This window comes from Echinops telfairi, unplaced genomic scaffold (assembly GCF_000313985.2).
Source record: "Echinops telfairi isolate 266 unplaced genomic scaffold, ASM31398v2 ScPeMD7_7469;HRSCAF=8507_0, whole genome shotgun sequence".
NCBI lineage: Eukaryota > Metazoa > Chordata > Mammalia > Afrosoricida > Tenrecidae > Echinops > Echinops telfairi.
This window is the reverse complement of record NW_022111372.1, coordinates 34262196-34270439: the sequence shown is the minus strand read 5'-3', so window position 1 is coordinate 34270439 and position 8244 is coordinate 34262196.

Here is an 8244-nt window from a genome sequence, read left to right as displayed (position 1 = left end):
TTTTAAACCATGCAGTATGCCCTTGTTCTTTTTGCATAGCGACTTCTTGATCCATGTGCAGGTTCTTCATAAGCACAATAAAGTGTTCTGGAATTCCCATTCTCCTAAAGGATAATGAAAGTTTGTTATGATCCACATAGTGACATACCTTCTCACGGTGAATAAAACACAAGTAAACATCTTTCTGGTATTCTCTGCTTTCAGCCAAGATCCAGCTGACATCAGCGATGTTTGTGTAACACAAAAGATTTGTGCCACCCAGAACTCCTGGTGGTATAGTGGGTTAGGCTTTTGACTGGCAACCACCAAGTCAGCCATTCAAAACCATAATAAAGCCAGCAGCTCAAAACCACTGGCTGCTCCAACAGTCTTTCGACCCCCATAAGAGTTAGAGCCTTGGAAAGTCACGGGAGCCTCGCAGGGGCCATTGTGCCCTGTCCTATGAGGTCGCTGTGAGTTGGAATCAACTTGATGGCAGTGAGTGAGCCCTAAGAGTCCGCTTCTCAACCTTCGCCTATCATCCTCACAATTTCCATTTCGCCTTCTAGAGGCAAGATCTGGAAGTTTCTTGGATCAGTTTACATGTTCTGAGACGGGACAGACCCACAGGTGAGAGACAAGATTCCCCTTCCCTGTATTCTGCTTCTTGGCAGAAAGTTTAGCTCTCTTCTTAAGTGGCTTTCACATGATCAGCCTTAATTAATACTAATGTCGTTTGCGGGCAGAGCAGCCGGGGCTGCACCCGGCTGGGTCAGGCAGACTGGCCGCCGCGGGCGTGCTCACCGGCTGGTCTTTCAGGCGCTGGATTTATTTTGGTCCCTTTCTCCCAGCCTTCCTCTCTTCCCTTTCCCGGTACAAGTCGGAGGAAGACACATTCCAAGGCGTGCCTGCAAACAACTCCTCTCCGGCAGAGGCCATTTAGAGGACGGGACGTGTCCTTTGAGAGGATGTATGAGTTGCCTGAGAGGAAAAAAGGAAAAGAGCCAAGAAAGGAGGACGTGAAGGAGAGAAGGAAAGGGGGTGGGAGAAAGAGCGGAGAAAATGCAAAATGCAAGTCAGGGGTGTGTGTGTGTGTGTGCGTGTGCGCGTGTGTGTGTCTTGCACTCATTACTGAGTATCTGCATTTTAGGTGTGTGTGTGTGTGTGTGTCTCTCGCAAGTCAGGTGTGTGTGTGTGTGTGTGTGTGTGTGTGTGTCTCGCACTCATTGCTGGGTATCTGCATTTTAACATCCTCCCCACAATCTTCTGATAAGTAGTTTGAAAACCTGATTCAATTACAGATGAGTTTCATCTTCAAATAGAGAGAAGCTGTGGGGCCCCCAGAAACTACCCGCTCAGCCAGTTCCGGATGCAGAAACCTTCTCCAAGCCCACAAGGCCAAAGCAAAAACCCAACACACTGCCATCGAGTTGATGCCAACTCATGGCGACCCTGTAGGACAGCAAAAAACTGCCCCTGTGAGTTTCTGAGGCTGGATCTCTTTATGGGAGTGGGCTCAGGGGATAGAAAGGCCTCACTGTCAGCCCTACTCCACCCACCCAAACCAGGACACACACCTGCCCTCCCGGCTACACCAAGACCAGGGCACGTTTACTTTGGAGGCGCTCTCAGTCCTCCTGTCTTCCCTTGCCCCGTCCAAGTCGGGAGGAAGGCACATTGCAGTGCGTGCCTGCACACACACTCTCCCCGCCCCTTGCCAACACCAGGGCACAGAGCTCCCCACACTGAGACCACCCGCTCCCCAGCTCAGGGTCCAGCAGCCCACAGTCAGCGAGGGGGAGGCTTGCAGAAGCTAAAAAGGCTTGCGAGAGGAACACATCATGGAAGATGTGGGACCAGAGAACAGCCAGCGGTGGCGATTGACTCCAGTGGTCTCCATGGGTCCCCGCCCGGCAGGGCCCTGCGGGGAGATGCAGGGCTGCGGTTGCAGATAGGATGCGCTAATGAGGAGGTGGTGGATAGGTTCCAGGAAGCAGCAAGATGTTCAAGAGTATCTTTCGCCTGGAGCCTGCGGATACTCCTATGGCCCACCAGCAGGGGCGAGCTGGAAGGGCGGGTGGGGAACCTGGAGGAGCAGTGTCTGGAATTCGTGAAGCAGCCTCCAGAATTCCAGCAGTGCCATCCCCAGAGGAGTGGCCTGCCCTCTGCCTGCCACTCCGAGTCCCAGTCCGAACAGCCTTGACCCTGCAGCTTCAGTGCTGCCTCTGCTCCAGGCCCAAGGGGAAGCATTTTGGCAACACCCTCATTTCATTCTCTCAAATGAAACAAAACACAGAAAAACAAAACAAAACCAGTTACCATGTGCGCAGCACAGATCTGTACGCCACAGCATTTCTCATGACTGGTTTTTCTCTGGAAGTATATTACCAGGCCTTTCTTCCAAGATGCCTCTGGGTAGACTTGAACCTCTACCTTGCCAGGTAGTAGTCGAATGCTTCACTGATTGTGCCACTCGAGGACCCTGTCATTCTCCCCGCGCTGCCCTAAGACTCCCACTACACTGGTTGCAGAGGGAGGGATCCCATACTGGCTACCTATGTTCATCCGACTCGGCTTTTCCTTCTTCTTTCTAAATATGTGCAGACAATGGAGGCTTCCAGACACAGGAGAGCGCACCGCTGAAGAGAACCCCGGAGCTGAGAGAGTGATAAAACACCTTACAGAGAACCCTACCTTGTTTTAATAATCAATCTAGAAGCTATTCGACCAAGGAAATTGAGTTAGTTAATTGTGCCAGCCTGGCCAATAATCACATGTGGTGCTGGTTGAAAGGCGGAGGGATAAATGGGTGGTGAAGCCTCGCCTTTCTAGTTCTCGGGTCTCTTGCTTTGTGATGGTCGCACCAGGATGCAGCTGCCTTAGCAGCTCCCTGCTTCAGCTTGCAAGATTGGCGTCCTACAAGACATCCCCAAGGAGAAGCCGCATGGACCTATCCCGATGCAGCGCTGGGTGCTGGAGCAGCCGTGTGGAGACCCTTGCCAGTGCTGAGATGCTTACACGTTCACGGACTCAGCTTTCCTCCTGCAGTCGGCATCATTGCCTCTGTTGTTTTGTGAGGTGGAGGACTTTGTGGACTGGTGTTGGGTTAATGGGTTAATGTTGGACTTGTGGGCTTGGGCAGCATTGGGTTGGGATATTTCCGTGATGCACCTTTTCTTTACATAAAACTCTCTTATAGGTGAGTCGCCGTGGATTTGTTTCTCCAAAGTACCTAGACTAATACAGAAATGGTGGTTTTATTGTTTTTGTTTTTCAACCATTTTATTAGGGGCTCATATAACAATCCATACATCAATTGCATCAAGCACATTTTGTACATAGGCTGCCATCCTCATTTTCTAAGAAATAGTGTTTTGCTGTAAAATGAAACAAAGAGCAATGGGGGACAAGAAGGGATTCTTGAGGATGGACGCATCATTGGGGGAGTAAAAGGCAAACTTGGTTGCAGCAGTGCCTGGCCGAACAGAGAAAGCTAAAATCTGACCTGGGGAATTAGGGGCTCGATTGAATTCAAAGGGTGGTTGCAACCCCCGAGGGAAAAGGTCAAGCGACGACGGAAACTTCAAAAGGAAGTATCTATGGGATCTCCCATGGAAGGAGGTCTAGGAAATCCTTTCTTTCATGTGGCACGAGTCCAGGAAGAGACGGCAGAAGCAGCGGTGATGAAGCCATGACGGGAGGAACAGAATCTTTCCTTGCGCTGAAGAGAGATCTGCAGCGTCAGAGCAGCAATGCGCTCCAAGGGCTGAGCGGATGGTTTGGAAGGGCCGTGCAGGTGAAACCTTGGAATGCCAAGGAGTGGGGAGAGGGCAGCATGACAAAGTTCCCTCTGGGAACCAGGTTCGAATCCTGACACAGCCTTTGGCGAGCTGCGTGTGCACTCTCCAGGAAACCATTTTGTCCCTTGGGGACCTTAGTTTTCTCATCTCTAAAATGGGAGATACAGACTACTCCCTCCATTGCCTGGGAGGGTAATGGGATAACACGTATCAGTCACTTCACAAAGAGCTGGGGCCCTCCTGTGCAATGCTCTTTTGGTGTTTGCTTAATGCTCTGGTTCGATGCTGTCCAGTGGCTTCTGATTCACAGGGACTCTATAGGAGCAAGTACAACAGCCCATAGGGTTTCCTAAGCTGTCATCTTTGTACCTGGTGACACTTCCGGGTAGGCATTGGGCTGTGAATTGTGAGGTGGACCATTCAAACCCACTGGGCACTCTTGGGGAGAAAGATGGGGCTGTCTGCTCCCATAAAGACTTGCAGTCCTGGAAACCATCTTTAAGGTCCCTATGAGTCAGAAGTGACTGGCTGACAGTGGGTTGGGTTTGGGTTTGGGGGCTCATTCAGGGAGCAGATCACCATGTCTTCTCTCCCTCAAAGCCACTGGTGGGTTCCCACTCCAGTTAGTAGCTCAGCTTTCAACTATTATGCCTCCAGGCCCCATAGTTGCTTAATAAACCCAAACTCACCGAAGCCATGTAGTCGAGTCAAGTCAAACTCATATTGATCCTATGGGGAATAGAACGGCCCCTGTGGGTTTCTGAGACGTTATAACCTTTACAGGAGTAGAAAGCTTCATCTTTCTCTCTTGGAATAGCTGGTGGTTTTGAACTCCCAACCTTGGAATTAGCAGCCCCCCCATACCACTACACCACCAGGGCTCCCTCATAGAATTGCTTACTAGTCATTGTTAACCGATAACAGTAATTATTAATGATGATTATGGAGAGGCATAGGTTGCATCATGTATTAAACTTTTCAATGAACACTCTAGAGTGTGCCGTACCATTGTACCAATGTCCTACACTTCTAATGAATCACTAGAATATTGGAATATTGATGTTACTTGACCTGTGACAAGCTGGAGACTCCCTGGATCCCAGTGGAATGGACGGCCTTTTGTAAAGCCACCAGGGAGGCAGCCAAGTATAACTCTCTGCCCTAGAGTAAGCAATGCAGACAGAAAGCAAGGATCCAGCTCCCCAGCTGGTCAGGGTTGGGTTTCCTCTTAGAGGAGGGTGGGGTTTGTTTGCTTCTTTCTGGGAGTTGAGGCTCCACCTTCTCAGGTGGTTGGCCCAGTCCAGAGAGGATTAGAAAGCACCTAACCAAGAAGTGGCTGCATAGGAATTCTCTTTTGGGGCAAATAGCAGGAGGCGGACTTGTGTGCTCAACAGGATCTCACGTATGATTACATTATTATTAGCTGCAATAGTCCAGTAGGTTCCACTCATGGTGGCCCCGTATGTGCAATACAGAATTGCTCGGTGGAGTTTGCAAGATCACACCACTAGGCCTTCCTTCCATGTCAGCCAATAGTTGAGTACCTATCCATTTGCTCCACCCAGGGATTCCTCAACTATAATTAGAGGATTTGAATCACAAGCCAAACCTTTTCATAATGGTTCCCTTGAAAAATCTAACCTCCTGAATAAACCCCAGAGGCCTCTTTCTTTTTAAATCTTTTTATTGTGAGTTAAGTGTAGGATTTACATTTCAGATCATCATCTTACAAACATTGTTCTTATGTACTAAACACCCCCTGAGGAAGTACTGGGGAGAGGGCGTGGTTTGGTCAGCAAGGCATACTGTGGTCCAGCCAGGACTCTGATCTTTGGAGCGGGCTCAGCCCACAGTCTGGTCTTTGGAGCGTCAAGGGGGGTCCAGAGAGAAGGGAAGCCTCTCTCATGGACATTTATCTTCTTGGCAAGATGTTTAGTTGCTGTTAGGGGCATCACATTAAGTTGGCCTACATTTACTATACTCCATGTGTTACAGAGCAGACCTGGTCCATGAGGCAGGTTTATTTGTTTGCAGAAACCGTTTGGTAGAGCTTTCATCCATGGGGCAGCTAGATAGGCTTGAACCGCCAACCTTTGAGTTAACAGTTGATCAAAAATATCATCTGCCACACATGCCTTTGGGAATCACCATTATAATAGTTAGACGTCAGGACCTCTTCCAAACTCTGTATGTTGATATTATTAGATGCTGGGTCAGTTGTGCCTCCTAGTGGTGACCTCATGCACAACAGACCAAAGCACTGCCTCATAACCGTGCGATGTGAGCCATTGCTGCAGCCACCGTGTCCAGCCATCCTGCTGAGGGTCTTTCTCTTGAGGATGACTTTCTACTTTGCCAAACAGGATGTCCATTTCCAGGGACGGTCCCTTCTAATCTCATGTCTCCAGTCCGTCGCAATATTCTCACTTGTAAGGGGCATTCCGCTTGTGCTTCTTCGAAGGCAGATGTGTTCGTTTTTCTGGAAAGCCATAATCTACCCAATCTTTTTTCAGGAAGAGAATCATTCAAAGGCACCAAGACTCCTTGAATCCTTCTTATTCAGTATCTAGCTTTCATATGCATCTGAAGCAGTTAAAAACATGTGGTTTGGGTCAGGTGCCCCTTAGCCTTCACAGCAACATGTTTGTATTTTAACACTTTAAAGGGGTTTTGTGTCACACATTTGCCCAAATGTAATCCATCATTTGATTTCTTGACTGCTACTTCATGGGTGATACTGTGGATCCCAGTAAAATTAATTCCTTGAGAACTTCAATCGTATTGCTCCATTTATCATGGTGTTGCTTGTTGGTCCATCTGTGAAGGATATGTTGTGTCCTTTATGTTGACCTGCAGCCCATACTGAAGGCTAGATGGTCTTTGATCGCAATCAGTAAGTACTGCAAGTGCTCTTCATTTTCAGCAAGCAAAGTTATGTCATCTGCATATTGCAGGCTGTTAATGAGTTTTTCTCCAACCCTGATTCCATGTTCTCCTTCAGATAGTCCAATTCCTGGATTATTTGCTCAGAATATATAAAGAGGAAAATTTGTAGGGAAAAAATGAAATTAAAAGGTAATGGAATTTTCCTACAAACTTTTTGAAGTTATCTCGTAGATTGAATAAATATGGTAAAAGGATACAGCCCTCATGTACACCTTGACGAACTTGATTCCATGTAGCATCTCTGTCTTCTATTTAAATTGCTGCTTCTTGGGTTATGTACAGGACCCCTGGGGTGAGCAGTTCAAACTCACCACCTCCTCCTTGGGAGAAAGGTGGTGCTTTCTACTCCTGAAAAGTTACAGTCTGGGAAACTCACCAGGGCAGTTCTACCCTGCCGTGTAGAATCAGTATAAGTCAGCATCTACTTGATGGCAGTGGATTTTTTCAGTCTTGGACTAGGTACTGGTTCCTCATGAACACAATAAAGTGTTCTGGAATGCCCATTTCCCACAATCCTTTCTATCCATTGTTAGGATCCATGCAGTGGAATGCCCGCACATAGTCAATACACACAGGCTTCTTGTGCTGGTTGCTTTCAGCCAGGGCCCATCTCCATCAGCAATGATTGTTTCATGCCTTCTTAGTCCAACTTGAATTTCTGGCCATTTCCTGTTGATTTATTGCTGTCACATCCTTTTACTAATCTTCAGGATAAATTCACTTGGGTATAATATTAATGATATTTTTTACATTCTGTTGTATCACCTTTTCTTTGAAATGAGAACAAATATGGATCTCTATAATTTGGTTAGCCAGGATATAACTTTTTATTACAAGACTTTATGATTTATTTCTTTCTTTAAAAAATTTTTAATGATGAATTAGGTGAACGTTTACAGATCATCAGTTTTACATTTAAAAATTCATACACATTTTATCTTAACTCATCTCTTGCAATCCCTTCTATATGCCACTGCTTATCCCACATTCTCCATGTCTCCTAATTCCATTCTTCCTCCTTTTATCCCTCTGAACTTTGTCCTGTGTAAATGGTGCCTTTCAGTATCAATTATTTGATTATTTTATCACAGGGCTGAGTTAGTTCCAGAACTTAAAGGGAAGTAAGGGCCTTAGTCCCACCTCAGGGATAGATTTGATGCACTAAACACTAATGGCAGAAGACTTGGTGGCCTGTGGGAGCACATCAAGAACATCACCATGAAGAAAGCTAAGGTCATTAAAAAGATAGGAGTAAAAGAGAAGATTAGTGTGGATGTCAGAAGAGACTCTGAAATCTGCTCTTTATCGTAGAGCAGCTAAGGCAAATGGAAGCGATTATGACATCAAAGAGCTGAATAGAACATTTCAAAGGGAGTCTTGAGAAGAGAATGTTGTATTAGTCTAGGTACTTTGGAGAAACAAATCCACAGCAACTCACGTATAAGAGAGAGTTTTATGCAAAGAAAATGTGCATCACGAAAACATCCCAACCCAATGCTGCCCAAGCCCACAAGTCCAA